The sequence below is a fragment of the Anser brachyrhynchus genome (assembly GCF_964034855.1).
Source record: "Anser brachyrhynchus genome assembly, chromosome: 1".
NCBI lineage: Eukaryota > Metazoa > Chordata > Aves > Anseriformes > Anatidae > Anser > Anser brachyrhynchus.
Window position 1 is genome coordinate 134,897,213 of NC_137694.1, and position 16,568 is coordinate 134,913,780.

Sequence of the window (16,568 nt, forward strand, 5' to 3'; positions counted from 1 at the left end):
AGCCAGCTGTAAAATGTACTGTAGTAAAATTCAGGATCAACCGGCTTATAAAATAAGCAGTTACTGAAATCCACATCTCTCACCGTTCTACTCTGTGGCTTGTAAGAAGTGAGTTGATGGCTGACCCCACCCAAATTACTAGAGATAGGGTACACTGCTGAAGGTGCCAACACAGTTTATATTCTGAAAACAAAACAACCAAACAACCATAAAACAGTGTCAGACAGTTCTTATTTAGAAGTAAAGCTAAGTCACACTAACTACCTACACTTCAGTAGTAAAAATATTACAAAGATGTAGCATTAATTGAGCTTTAGTGTGATAGAGAAACCCAAATGAAAAAGCTCTTGAGTTTTTAAAATCAGCCAAAAGAGAATGAAGATATAAACACACAGACAATAAAGCACACAGATAAATATGTGTTCTTTATTGCTTCTTGTAGAAATGCTATGGAATAGAATTATGATATTTTGCCATTTGTGATATCACTTGAAATTATATAATTAACATTTGACCCTACATTATCGTAAAATGTCCTTTATTTTTATTTCCACGAATGGTCCCATGACACAAAACCAAAGAGAATTTTGATCATTTTCTTTGAGAAACTGAAAGTTCAAAATGAAAATGGCTGTTTCCTTTGTGGGTTTCTGTTTCAATAGAAAGTCTTTTCTATTAGGTTTGACTTTTTTCTTTTTTTTTGGCTCCTGTTGTAATGTGGATTTTTCATTAAAACTTAAGTTATTTTTTCAGAGGGGAATGGTAATCTGGCTGCTGTCCAGTTATGGAGAAATAATATTCAGGTAATCAAATACCACAGAGATGTGTCTGGTCTATGAATAAAACAGAAAGGCTGGGAAAAGAAAAAGTATCTGTCTCCTCACAAGACAGGCACCTAAATGAGGAAGTCCTATTCTACTCAGGTGTGCGTGACAGAGGTTATCACCACAGCCAGGCAGATTTCTTACAGAGCAATGCAGTTCCAAACTGGATTTTAACAGCGATTTCTTAGCATGTACATGTGGGTATGTGTACTTAAAAAAAGAAATCTCAGTATCAAGGACTAATAACCATTTTAGTTTTCTAGTTGGCTAATTGGAGCAGTTCAGGACATTTGGAAAGGAAATTCAAATAAAATTGTTGTCTCTGTTAATGGTATGGGATCTAATATGTCATCTGCAATGAGTTTGAAAAGCTCTCAACTTCATTAAGACTTTGCTCAGCAGCTATCTAGGAATAACATATTTTTCTGGCTTTGTTCTTGGACATGCATCTTTAGAGGGAAGACATGCCTGTCAAAATACTTTTTCTTCAAAATCGTATTCAGACTTTCACATCTTTTATGATGAGATGCTCACCAGGATCTTCAGTGCAGTGTGCTGCAAACATGGATCTAGAGTGTCCTGCATCTGTAGGGTCAGTGAAATAATTTTTGGCTCTACTCATGACTGGCCAACAAGAATAGACAACAAACAAAGTGACTGTGTCCATTTCCTTCTCGTGGGTTCAAGAATGTCTTTTGCTTGTGTATGAGATGGAGTCTGTTTCCCTTTAATATAAGGCAAGTTAACTTAATTCATTTATGCAAAAACTGTCTGTGGATCTCATCTCGTTGTGGAAGAGTACAGCCACAGAGAGCCAGTGCTGCTGCCTTGCATAATAATTCATGGAATGTCCAACGCCCATTTATGGATTTAGGGCATCCTAAATAAATAAAGGGGATACTTTATGGGTAAGATGTCAAAGGTGATTTTACAGTTCTTTCCTCTAAATGGAAGCCACACACAAGAATGTCTGTGTGTAAAAAGTCTAAACCAGAGTTAATACTCTCCAATCTTCCCTGGTCCAGCCCTTTCCCCTTGGGATGCCAGTAGCCAGTGGAGTTGCTCCATTTGAGAACATCACAGGATTTTATTGTTCAGTTGAATTCAGGAATCATGTCTCTGCTCACTCTGACTTGAGGACGGTCACATAAAACACGAACCATTCTATTTTTATTTTAAAAATACCTTACATACTCAAGCAATGGAGTGGAGTTCTTTTTTTTTATTGGTCAAGAGTAATGAGTTGTCAGCTTCCTCCCCACTATTCCCTTTACATACATCATCTTTCATAAGAAGCAGCGTTGCTGTGACATTTAGAAAATGTTGTTGTAGTGCATGTGTATATATTTTTAAAGGGACTAACATTCATGGAGTAAGATTGCTTAAGCAATATGAACAAAGCTCATTTATTTATGTACACTTTATATAGCAACTGCGACATATGTAAAAGTTATGCTTCATTTCATTATATATGGTAGAACACAGAAAGAATACTTTCTTTTCACCACTGTCACTTGACTGGAATTACTATACCCAGTCACACAGAGAACTGTAACTCAGTGCTGAAAGGTCATCTTTAAAATCTTGGCCATGGCATGGACAGCAGACTCGTATCACGGTGAGTGTGCTGTGGAAGTGTTTGGAAACTCCAAGAAGAGGGCTGTGAACTTCTCCCATACTGTGGGGCAAAGTCAGAATGACTTGTTGCATGCTAGTATGCAAGGAAGGGGGATAATGAGGGACCCACCAGGGACAACTGGGAAGAGTACTAGCCAGAGGAGCAGTATCTTTGATAGAGCAGCACTGCGAGGAGCAGATGACTAAGAGAGAATTAATTTTGCTCTGTCTCAGGGCTCATGAAGAAATTCCTCTGCACTTACCGGGAAGATGTACTGTAGGCTTGAATTTTGAACCAAATCTCTGTGCAGCAAGTTACATTGCATTTTAGGCAGTTGCCTTGAATCATGTGCTTAAATTCCTCTCTGCTAAATTCAGAACTGAAAGATAGGGCTCTCCTCCCATACAGGGTCCAGAGTAGTACCTCACATTCAATTTTCTTGTCCTTGTACCTGCAGAAAAAAATTACTTAAAAAAGTAAAATGACACCTCCCTGCACATTCTATACACATTTCTCCCCCATCACCCAAATGATGCAAATAAACCTATTTGTTTACATTGCACATATAGCTGAAATGGTAGGGCAATAGGGAGTTAATTGAAGAACTTTGCAGACAATGCAGACCCTTATGAAAAGCAACTCATCCATTAAATTACTTGCAAAGAAAATGGTAATGGTGATTGGAGTCCTACTGGAAATAAAGGCCAAATGAGATAGAATGAATAATTCACAGGATGTATGTACAGCATCATATTTTCCAGATTCTCTTGTATAACTAAACCAACATAAGAGGAAAAAAATACAAAATTACTAAAGGAAAAAGTGTTAAAAGGAAAAGAAAATGAAAAAAAGATTCAAACATCTCTGAGAAAGATAAAAGCAGGAATGACAGCAGCAAACCAAACAGCATTTCTCATGGCTACTGCTACTTTAACACCTGACAGATCAGATATATCATAGCTTATCTCTGAACCTAAACTTTTTCTTCTCTTTCTACAAACACACAAATTTCACTACATCTACCATTTTAGGAGGAAGAAATTGAGGCACAAGAACGACAAATTGTTCAGTGGTGCCAGCTTCTTTGGGTAAGAGCCCATAGGAAGGTACAGGCATCTTGACTGTCTGGCAAGTATCTCATTGCTCAGATCGTATTTCCCTGCTTCAGGAGTGGAGAGGGGCAAGTAAGGAAGGAGTGAAATCCTACTGCACTGATGTACTCTTGTGCAGGAAAGGCTATGGGACTGATGTGGTTGTGGGGTGCAGGGATGGGTCATGGACAGTCTGTGCATTATCTGGACTGCTGCTTTGTACAATACCACAATCTGCAGAGGCCCCTGGCTTGTAGGAGGGATGGCTGCTTGTAAATGCGGTTGGAAAAGCCAAACATTTCGGGAGGCAAAAGTCTTCATGAAGCCAGAAAAGAAAAGGTTTGCAGATTGTATCTCTTCCCTGCCTTTTCTCAGTACTTGCAGTACAGAACCCTGGATACAGAGAAAGACATGTAAAAGAACTTCATCCAGTCTGAATCTGACAATAAAAAAAAGATGACTGAGGAGAAAGACAAAAGAAAACCATTTTTTTTGTCCCTCAATTTTTGAACATTACAAAAATGTCGTAAATAAGGTAAGGTATTCCATGTTCAGAAAGTCAGGGTTTGCCTGGGGCTTTCATTATAACATTGGTTGAGGGAAGGATGAACAAGATGAATAATTAACACGTTGGCATGTTACTTTGGCTTGAGAGTAATGCTGTACATAATAGGTGTTAGACAGCATGAATTCAGTCAGATATTCAGAATGCAAGTATTGCCACTTGGCTGAGATAGGCTTATTTACTGGGGGTCGTTTAACATACTGGGAGTATTTGTTTGCAGATGGATTATCTAAAAAAATGTGCAAAGGACTCAGGTGTTACTCTATGTGCTGGTCATTACCTATGACTACACACACACACACATACATAACTTTCTGAATAATGCTATAGGAAGAGATGTCAGAAAACCAACACCTTGCACAGAGACACTGAGCAACTTTTAATCATGTTTATGCTGACATTTCTTCTGTGCCAGACCTTTCTGACTGATACATATGAAATACTGCCTGATATTTCTTGATCCAGTGCCTCTCATGGGACATGGAAGTGTCTTGAGCACCCACTTGTCTGAGTGCTGAAAACTTGAGACACTGGTGAGAAATGAGATCAAAGAGAAGCGTCTAAATTGCCATTCACTAAATAAGTGTAAGGAAATAAAAGCTGTCATGCTGAACTAAAGTAACCATTTCCCTGAAGGTGTCCACTCATTTAATTCTATATTGGGAATGATAGGCATAAGCTGTCCAGCGGGTGATAGTGTAGAGACTTCAGACAAAGATTATACCTCATGCTCAGTAGAGCCTTGGTGACCCTATCCGTTGTTAATTCGCCCAGTCCCTTTCCAGAAGCCACTTTTTTATTATCTTTTCAAATATCCTGTGGCAAAGATTTCCACAGAGTTCTCTACACATTGTGAATATGCAGTTCTTTTCTTTTTCTGTAACCTTGTTGCCTAGTGAGTCATCAGCTCTCCATTGGTTCTTGTTTTATGAATTCTATAATCTTCTGATTTTATAGACCTCAGTCACTGTAAATTGAATTTCCAATCATCTATTTTCCATGCTGAAGAGCTAATCTTGCTATTGTTTCGGAGTCCCCAAAACTCATTTGTCTTTTGATCGCTGACCTGATGTCAGTGATCTGGAGGCTCCCCCAGCCCTGCCTGTCCCTACTCAGGCCCACAGGGATCCCTCAACCTGCCCGTGGTGCAGGACCCCACACCAGCACCCGTGGCTGTCAGCCCCCACCTCAGCAAGGCCACAATAGGGCCAGGCTCCAGCTCAGTCTGCCTTTGCCCTTGTCTGCCCCTGGCCCCAGCTCATAGCTTCTTAAGGACCCCATCAGCAGGACCCAGGCTGTTGATGACCCTGTCACCAGCACCCGTCACTGCCTGCCCTATGCAGGCCCCGGGGCACTGCCCCTCAGAGAGGGCACGGCCTGTGCTGGGATCACCCTGGGCCTCTGTCTCCCTGGCCCCAAGGGGCAGCTGCTCCTTGCTGTGGTTGGCAGCTTACTTATTTGGGCAAAACCCAGTCCAAGAGCTCTCTCCTACAGTGGTAGTAGCTAACTTAGTGCCCATGGTTGCATTTAAGGTTTTTCCCCTACCCTCTGTGCATTAGTCTACATGAATCTTAAATAATTTGCCAGAACTCACATTTTTTTTTTCTCAAGTCTTTTTGGTGAAATCATAAACATTTAATTTTGTTTTAGAGACCCAAGTCATTCACCAATTCTCTTGAAGCTCCTCAGTCAGTTATAAATATAAACCGAATAATTTTGTACCAGCCACCATCTCTGTCACCTCGTTGGTTTTTCCCTTTACCTGAGTCTTGTTTTCTCCAGAGGGGTCCCACTGTTTTCTTCCCACAGCTCAAGAAAGAGTAGAAAAACAAACCTTTTGTACCTTATTTCTTCTGCCCTCTGTCACCCATGGAGTTTCAGCACTGGGAACTGAGATTGAAATATCACATGCCAGCAAAGAAAAAGGTAACATTTTTGTGCTCAGAAGAACAGGAATCGCTGTAATAGACTGCTTTGCTTTTTAGCAGTATTTTTACTCTCTCTACACAATTTGACTTAAACACGTCAGCTAAAATATACAGTTGATCAGTGCCCATAATCTTAATTTAGATGTGCATTACGCTATTTAAGAAGCTGACAGATTTTGACAATGCCTACAAAATTTCCTTCAAGAAATAAATTAGGTTTCAGCACTTATGTCATCAGTAGTAATGTGAAAAACATTAATTGTGTCTGATATTTTTGTGGATATGGCCTTTTCCAAGTTTCCTTGCAGCTGTGTGAAGATTATGGCAATTCACATTCTCTGGTCTTTGACATGTTTTCCAATACTTCCAAGGTGATTTTAGCAAAATTTCATTTCAGGTATTTCCTATATTATGTATAGTCCTTTCTGGAAGAAAGGTGATAAACAAGTATGTCAGCTGTCTTGTGGCACATGAAAATATTGTTAATATTAAGAAAACAGTATTAAAATTAAATGTGAGGCACTTCATTTTGTGACTGTGATGTACTTAACTAAATCTCAATGTCAGAGCAACTCTAACTCAAACTTTTTTAAAGAAACCTCCCTCCACCAATTGAAGTAATAACCTGAAGTTACTCCTGATCTTTGTGTACACGGGACTTGTAGAAACAAAATCACTCCAGCTATGTATGAATGGACAATAATACCACATACAAAGTCCATTGGAAATTAAAAACATTTACAGCATGCAAGACAGGAAATTGGGCCTATGCATTCAAGAAAGAGATAATATCCTATGATTGCTTCTGTAGAAAAAAAAATTGTTCTACATAATCCACCATTTTCTATTTAAAGAAACTAAATTATATTCAAGAAGAATCGTTACTCATTTTCTATATATACATGTGTATAAATATATGTAGGTACAAAAAAGCAGCTTGAAAAGTTTTTTCCCAAAGGGTTTAAAGAGTGAGTTTGTGTCATTGCACCACCACTCCACCACCAAAGCATAGAATGGAGCATAGAAACGCTGAATGTAGAAGTGACTAAAGAACCCAAACATACAAACCATAGAAAAAAAATAAATTCATGTCATACAAGCAGATGTTTTACGGTGGAAGATCTGGGAAAGCCTGAAGATGAAAGGAAGGTCTCCTTTTTGGTTTAGCTCCAAGAGAAGAGATTAGGGTAGATGAAAAACATAAGGACCTTGCTTAACAAGTATGGAACCTGTCAATTTCATCAGACCATTACTTGAAATATCATGCAGGAGAAAGGAAACAACAAAAGTAAAGACACTAGAATAAGGAAAAGGGCCAACTATGTTGACAGGCAAACAAAGAAGCAGATGTAAAAGCCTGAGTGAAAGTACTATTGAAATGGAAAATGAAAAAAATAACACTTTTTGGGTGGAAATTTAATTTATATTTTGTTGGCAATAGTGCTAGGCTGGATCTTTGAGTCATGCATTCCCTTGCGTACAGGCTTACTGATCTGCCTAACAGTGCAATGTAAAATTAAGTGGGGAAAGGGAGAGTACAGGTCCTTTTGTTACTTGCCTTCCCTCAGCAGTATTTTTTGGAGGTATAGCAAAAGGAAGAGTTTACTTGGTTCCCCATAGAATCACAGAATCACAGAATTACTTAGGTTGGAAAAGACCTCTGAGATCATCTGGTCCAACCTTTAACCTAGCACAGCCAAGTCCACCATTAAACCATGTCCCTAAGTTACATCTACATATTTTTTGAAGACCTCCCAGGATGGTGACTCAACTACTCCCCTAGGCATCCTGTTTTAAAACTTCACAACCCTTTCAGTGAAGAAATTTGTCCTAATATCCAATCTAAGCCTCCCCTGGTACAACTTAAGGCCATTTCCTCTTGTCTTGTCACTTGCTGCTTGGGAGAAGAGACTGATACCCACCTTGCTACAGCCTCCTTTAAGGTAATTATAGAGCGTGATAAGGTCTCCCCTGAGACTTCTTTTCTCCAGGCTGAACAACCCCAGTTCCCTCAGCCACTCCTCACACGACTTGTGTTCCAGACCCTTCACCAGCTTCGTTGCCCTTCTCTGGACTCACTCGAGCACCTCGATGTCCTTCTTGGAGTGAGGGGCCCAAAACTGAACACAGTACTCGAGGTGCGGCCTCACCAGAGCTGAGTACTTGGTGTCAGCCTCTTCCCTGGTCCTGCTGGCCACGCTGTTTCTGATACAAGCCAGGATGCCATTGGCCTTCTTGGACACCTGGGCTCACTGCTGGCTCATGTTTAGCCAGCTATGGACCAATACTCCCAGGTCCCTTTCTGCCAGGCAGCTTTCCAGCTAATGGAGCGTGTAGTCCAGTAAGGACATCTCTGGCACTTTGATAGCCTTTCACATGCAACCTGATAACTATCTTCAAATCCTGTCAACTGTATAAAAAAAGTGTGTAGAACTAACTGAAAATCCATGTCAGATGGATTAAAGAGAAGTGTCTGAAGCAGACTTGAAGAACAGTTTTGCCCATCTTGTCTTTCACTGCTTACATATAGACTCTGCTGATTCACTTCCTAATATAATACAACATCATCTCTAATGTAGAGAAGATGCAAAAGCCAATGAAGATGAGAAAGGAATGAAAGGTTAACAGACATAAATACCATAGCTTTCTTTTAGACTTTTGCTTCTCAAGACACATCAATGTTTTAAACCTGGATTTTGCTTAAGCAAACAAAAAACACACACCAAAACCTCAACCACTGTAGTCTGAAAGGTTCTCTAGAATCAATGAAATACGTGAAGCCTGATTGCATATATATTTGTGTGCTCAGATTCTGTTGTGTGCCTTGTGCTTCTTTTTGGGTTGGATGCTTCTGAGAGAGATGAAGAGCGGGCAGCTGGTGCTTGAGGAAAGGCAAGATTTCAGATCTGTGTCCTCCACTTGGTTGGGGATATTCATAGTACAGGTAGGAATGCAACATCTTTTGTTTAATTTGGTTATAACTGGCAGTGATTTAACTGTCACTGGTTAGAAGAGGCAGACTGACAGGCAGCCGAAATGGCTAAAATATAGATTTTTTGGGCCACTCTGCTTTGGCAAATTGTATAGCCCTTGAGCGTCTGGGTGCATTAGCATTAGCATTTTAGTTCAAACCAGTTGAAGCAACCCCCCTCTCTATCCCCTGTTCTGGATGTTGATTTATACCATGACATCATCTTGGAGCGTGCAGAGCAGTGGTTTCTTTTTGGATGAAACAAAAAGGGAAGGAGGGAACCTAATGCACCACTAGCTAAGGAGAGGTGTATTCTGATCACAGGGGAGTGTAGAGCTTGCGCCAAATCAAAGTCATCAAACCTGTACAGTGTTGACTTCAGGTCCTTGGCACCAAAGCATTGTCTGGCTTTCCTGATGTATTTCTACCATCCCACACTACTTCCTAATGAAAACACAGCTACAGCAGTGCAAACCACCCAGGGACTAAGGTCTGTCCAGGTGCCAGTCCAGTTAGCCTAGCATATGGAAAAAAAAAAAAGCTAAAAGGCAACACTTTCCTTCTTACTTGTGCCTTTAGGCAACAGAGGAGAATTAAAGGAAAACCTGAAAACAGATGTTCTCCACGCCCTCACTCATACCATTTATAGAGTCCTGTTTACTCCTAATAGCCCCACTCATACATGTCAGCTTACTGTGTGCAATTAAATCATAATACATATTTCAAACTAAATTGAGTCATGATAATCATTCCTTTTGGTAACCAATGCTAATTACCTTTTAGAGAGTTTACCCTACCAATGGATGGAAAATATATATGCAATTGATAACACTTTTGTTGACTAAGTCATTTAACTGATGGCAGTGAAATCTAAGATTGGAAGCAAACCATGCCAGCCAAAATAATTATTGCCTGCTCTAAGTTTTCCCCCCAAAGGCCACCTGCATAATTTATGTGATATATTAAACTGTGCATATTTTAAAAGAGTTTAGTTACATTTTCAGAGTGACCTATTCAAATCAAAACAGTATTTTTCTAACTCTGTATTATAAATGTCATATAAAATGTGTTTTTATAATTTAAAAATAAAATTATAAATGGCAGTCACCTAAAGTGAAAGAACAAAAACAGAGATACACTGGAACTTAAACAGCTTTGTTCTGACTTGTCTAAACTACTGCTGTGTTTGACTTGGATCGTCTGTTTGGTTTAAGGGGTATACTTCAGCATTTATTTTTTTTTAACATTAACTTTCCCTGATGGCCTTTTAGGCAACACAGTTTTGCCACACAATTTTATAGACTCTCATGTGAGAAGTGCTACTCTGCATTGATATACACTCCTGCTCACTTATCCCAAGTTTAATTTTACAGTAATGCAGAGTTATTCAATATAAGGTACTCTGCAGAGGCTTCCTCTGCAAGGGCAATTGCTAAGTGGACAATAATAAAAAGTGAAACTGAATATTCAAATCCTTCCATGAGCTTTCACTGGCACTCACTACAATATTTAAAATGTCTTTCTTCTCTTCTCCTTAGAGCATATTCTTACTGTTGCTTCAAATTTGGCGTCTGCTTTTGATCTAAGACAGATTGCTCTTTCTATTTCTTTGTACTAATGATATCTCAGATGTTACTCCCATAGAAACTTCACTAATAAAAAAAATGTGTATGCAGCAGGATTAATACAAAATTTTAGTTGCAACAGATATAAAAACTGAATATTAAAGAGACCTGATGATCTGATGATGGTACTTATATGGTTGCTACACATAACCATTAAATTTGGGTCTGCCATCTTGAAGCATTTTCAGAAAGAACTATTCTCTGTCTGATTATTTTCTATCACAGTGGCTTTAATGCAACCTGGAGGTGCTCAGCACTTTTGGAACAAAAGCCCATAGCTAAATACAGAGTTAAGAATCTGCTGTAAGCATCCAGGACTTTCTATTCTCTAATCAGTTTTTATATGTTATATGGTTGAAAACAAGTATGGCCAATTACAATTTATTGAATATCACAGCCAAGCCTAATCTGTCAATATATGTAAAAAAATGTTTCCATTTTCATGTTTTAGATCATCATTTATTTGTCACTGGAAAGTTGATATGAAGAAGCAAGCAGAACCTTGCCCAGTTAAAAATATATGGATCAGGAAAATCAAAGAAAAAGAAAAGGTCTTCTTAATTTCTGTAATTAAAGAGAAATTTTATTTCTTAAAGTGCATGAATTTCTGAAATAGAACATGAGTTCCAACATAAAAAATCCAAAATCCAAATTTACCAATACATTTGGTAAATCCAAATGAATTTATTTCAAAACTGAAATAAGTTACTTTGGCACATTGCTTTCCTACCACTGTAATCCTGGAACTGTCTCATGTATTTGTGAGCTGAACATGCTGAGGATTATGGTCCCCTGCGTGGCTGAGGAAACAACCTAATGGAGAGAGCTGTGAATGACAATGCAGAACCACAGTGCCCATGAGGCATCACTTTAAAACTAAGATGTAAAAGTGTATGTATACTTTAACATATATAAATATATATATATTACCAATGACATTTGCTCTTTACTGCTGAAATTCAAGGGTTTTCAGAATCTTTCACCTTGTCACATCCAGGCTCACTTTCAGTGGAGAACTGTAAATCTTTCTGTACAGGTTATGATGCCTCTTTGTGAATAAGCATGTAACTAAAATTCAAATGATTGGTCAGCTTTGGACTTCTTCATGGTAAAAATCAAAACACGATAAAACTGTCCAGGGAGATTTTATATTTTATTTTTCATGTTCAGCCAATTTTATGAATCAATGAGGTATTTATGCTACAGCTTAGCCATACAGCACTCTACCTCATCATCTTTCTAATGAGAATTGGCTGTTAATATCTTCTTTTCATTTCCTTACTCTTTGGCTAGCTTCTATTTCAAAACAGAAATCATCTGTGACCTGATGGTCATCAAATTTCTTTAATAACGTTTGAAGAACTGAAAAAAAAGCTGAACAGATTCAAAAGATTACAAAAGGATTAGTCTGTCCTCATACACTGGTTAAACTTTACAAAGAATTCTGAGGAAAGCTGGAGAACAGCAGTCATTTTGGCATAATTTGTGCTGTTTGATGACATAGCTTTCTCTCAACTTTCTTGTCTTGAGTTTAGACCTTTTAACATGACTGTTTTAGTTTTTATTTTCTGGTGTTCAGAAAATTGAGAGAAAGAGCAATAACTGACATTTATACCTTTGGAAAAAATTAGGTTTGTCCTTGACCCACGAGTGGTTCGATGCATTGTAAGAAACAGACAGTTATCATCTTTTCCAGTCCTTCCTTAGCACTAGATAAGTATTTTTAGACACTCAGATTCATTCATAGTGTGAATGAATTTGGAACACTGAGGCTGTTTCTGGAGACTTGAAAAACAGCATTACTCTAATCTTCGTTTTCAATAAAACTAGTCAGACAAGAGGATGATTACCATTTGAAAGCAGTAATGAAGCAGTGAATTAATTTTATGAAAATATGATGGACTAAACTTTGACAATGATCATTGTCAGCAATACATGTAGCTGGTTTTAGTCTCTGTTTTGAATATATTTTTATTTAACGAGGATAAAAGAGCTGCCTAAAATTAATTTTGACATAGAACATGACAAGATAGCAATCTTTGCAAAACTCATAATTCTCAGGGAAATTGTTAGCAAATTATAAACATAACGCAAAATATCAATGGCTATGATGTATTTTAAACACAATTATGTTAATAAAGTATAATCAAATATATTCAAGCAGTAGCAATTACTAGTGCATATCATTAAATCATCTACTAATTAATCCAAAGCAATAATATGGTTTATTTAATAAGTTCCAGCATTTCTCTTTGAAGATGTGTACAGAAAAATAAATGTCTTATGTCTGATGAAGCAGGAAATGATTCGATGAGACTAGAGATTCACAGGAGTAACTTAGAACCTCTAAGATATTTTTATTTAATTGTCACTGCTGTAATAATTTTAAATATCACCAAGCTGCTGGGAGCAAAACTTGCAATGCAAGGACAGGAATGTAGAAGCTGCCTTTGAGTAGAAAGCAGTTCATAACAGCCAATAAATCACAAAAGAGAAGAGGTCTTCTCCAAAGCCTGAAATTATAGAAAAAAATCCTATTGATTTTGGGGAGCTGCATATGGGATGAGAACACTCAGTACCAACAGATCTGAACTTGTTTAGCTTTACTACATAATTCAGTAGAATTACGTAACTGCTCCATCTGGCTAAATACCTTGTAGATAGTGTCTGGTATTTTAAGAATCTATCAAACATTTTTCTCTGTCATCCTTAAGTTTTCTGCTACACATACAGAATACGTGTTGCTCTTATCCTTTCATGTGAATATCTCTTATCAGTTTCCTTATTTCCTGTGTGAAAAAGCCCATTCCATCGAGGTGCAATGATCCTACTGTAATGAAATAAAATATTTTTAGTATATTAAACTATAAGTGTAGCATTCCCTAAAGACTTAGAAAACATCCTTCAAACAGCACATTAGTACAGTCAGTGCCAAGTCTTTTGACACAGCTTCATTTTCCTCTTAAAGAAGGAAATACATTACATTTCATTGCTTTATGAATTTTGTAGTGTTTGAACTGCCGCTTCTATAAATGTTATATTAGCAATATTTGTTTCAAAAAGGGACAGCTTGTGCAAACCTTAGGGAGAAGGAGGATTAAGTGATATTTCCACAAACCAAGACAGCAGCGTTTTTCCAGAGAAGGAATGGAAAGTGGGGGGAAGACAAGAGCCAACTTCCATTTCTCTTGAAGGAAATACTGGAAGGATTTGCCATCTGGCACGTCAAATGCAGAAAATATCAGCTGATAAAAGGTTGTGGTCAGACTGGCCAAATTCACTGGAGCTCTACAGAAAAGACAATAATTTCAGATTTAAACCGCTGTAAGGCTAGAAGCATTTCATATGGAATTTATTTGACCCTAAGATCAAATCAGCTAAGGTAGAAATAAGGAAAGGAGAACTTGAGTTTCCTTGGACCTTTATTTTTCAAATAAAGGAAAAACGTGGCCTTGCGTGTCTTCTTCATTTGACCAAGACAGCCAGAACAGTCAGGGTTTCAGGCTGAGTTTAAAGGAAAGAGAGCATCTTGCAGCAGAAAGGGAGCTGATGTCGAATTCCTCACAGTGATGCAAACTTCTGCTCCCTAAAAGGGCAGGTTGTACAGTGTGCGGTTTGCTACCTGCCATGGGCAGCTTTTCTGAAGCGTATCATTGTTACCCACCACATGAGACAAGCTGTTGTTTTTAATTCTGATGTACCCACTTGATTTCATCAGAGGTATAAGGCAACCCTGATGGCGGTAGGGCTGCTACGCTCCCACCGGAGCAGCCCGGTCTGTGGTGCCTGTGAAGCAGAGCTAGGCTGAGCCACTGACCAGTTTGCAGACCTTGCACAAGATTGGTAAGACTCTTGCATTCATCTTCTGATTTTCCTCAGCAACCTGGCTGCCATGGGAAGCTCCTTTCAACAGTTGCTCAGGTACTGAGGCCAACACACAAGTCTCCTCTGCATGCAAGAACCTGATCAGGCTGAGGGAGACAATGACCAAACTATCGCCTCTGGTATGGGGAATAACTGCACTAGTGTGCCCAGGGTAGGACAACAATCTCTTGATAAATTTCTGTTTTTTCTCCTCTTTGTGAGTGAATAGTGTTAGCATGCTTTAATTCTCTCATGTGTCACATGAGATGATGCAGCACAACTGCAGGGAGAACATGCACGGTTCATGCACATGACTTGCACATAAATATCATTATGTGTATTTATTCTTATTACTCAAATAACAGCTTCTGGCTGATCTTGAAACCTTCATAGTTATGTGAAGTAATCTTTAACCTAAAAAGAAGAGGTAACATATTTGGCTTAGAGATGTCAGATGAGCTCACCACAGAACAAAGTAAGCTAGCAATTACAACAGGAAGAGAAAAGAAAAAGAATGCTTTATACAAATATAAGGCATTTATTTCTGTGAGTAACACATGTCTAGGAATAATAATAAAAAAACTCAATCATTTGATGTCTCAGTAAAAATAAACGACACCATGAAAATAATGTGATTTTACTGCTGTCTGGGAGTTAAAGACCCCAGCACCCACAGTTCTTAGGGAATTCAAACAGGACGGGTTACTAAATTAAAAGCAAATGTTGCTACTGCCACGTTATGCAAATGAAAAAACAAATAGTACTTTCAGTAAATAAAGCTAAAACAGGCACATTCTTAAGTGCAATTAAAATATGATCATGTTTTTTATCTTTATGGCAGAAAATCTACAGACTTGCATAAATTAATCTATACACAGACAATTGGGCAAGAATTTTGTGCAAAGGAAGGATTTTTTGAGGGGGTGAATGGAGGAAAATCTTTTGTGTCATGCACTGATGTTCCTGAAACTTGAAAGCATACAGGTTTGACAGTTCCTGAAGCCCAGAATATTATGCCTGTCGAATGCTTCCACTCATCTCCTAGGCCACTCACTGTTTTCTCTACCTCCATCTATAAGAGCTACCTTAGGCAAGTCAGATACAACATGTTGTCAGACAGCCTCCAAAACAAATATATAGATAAATAAGTGCTTGAGTTTCTCGATTCCCTAATGGATGTAGGCACATGTAAGAGTCCAATGTTTTATCTTGATTTTCAGAAACAAATTCAAAGGAATTCTGGCAACCACCAAATACATTTTTGGGAGCTGTTACTTTGCTGTAGAGATGAGCCAAAGTGCAAATCTGGATTTAGAGGCTCAGGCATTTAGGGCACTGTGCTTGTGAGCAGGTTTCACACATTCCAAGGAAAGAAGTGAACCAGAGAATCTGGGTTTAATTTTGGGCTTTGGTTCCAAGCTCTGCTCAGCAGCTGAAGGGAATGGGCTCTCTGCTTAGATTATTACAATGACAGCATCATTATGAAAGAAGCTTTCATGCCTCCCTTCAGCTTTCCTCTGACCTCCTCCTTTCTTCATTCTTTTCCACTTTTAAAACCTAACAGTGGACAAATATATTTTTTCTTCTCCAAATTCTCCATAGAGCCAAACGTGCAAGCATACACATTTATATGCAAATCAGTTATATTAAAAATGCTGTGTGCTTTCTCCAGGACCCTACCAGAAACAGAGCATTTATGCCTCAGCAAGTAATCCTCAGTTAAATATTCTTGTGATTTTTGTATTGTGACTGAAGTGAATTACAGAGAATTGTTGAGGGTGAGAAATGACATTTAAGCCCATAAAGAACATTAGAGGCTGATTGTTGCACAGCCTTCCAGGATAGTAACTAATTGCTTCCAAAGCAATCCTAGTGCTTCTGCATTTTTTTTTAATTAATCTTGTCATTTTATGAGTTCCTTATTCTTTGATTAAAACTTTTGTTCCCCGTCTCAATTTTCTTTTTTTTTAATATTCCATGTTTCTGTTTTAATTCCATCATCCATGCTATGACTAAAGATGATGCATTATCAACATTAACTTATCATACATCGTTTAACACTCAAGACAGTTTCCTTCTCTC

General features: G+C 38.3%; 1 long non-coding RNA gene across 1 annotated transcript; it reads left to right on the plus strand.

Moving 5' to 3' along the window:
• Window positions 1-5,358: 5,358 nt before the first annotated feature.
• On the plus strand, window positions 5,359-14,896 carry LOC308188290. Its single transcript, XR_013945362.1, has 3 exons — window positions 5,359-6,024; window positions 8,836-8,970; window positions 11,074-14,896. It is a non-coding gene; the product is annotated as an uncharacterized lncRNA (long non-coding RNA).
• The last annotated feature ends 1,672 nt before the right edge of the window (window positions 14,897-16,568 follow it).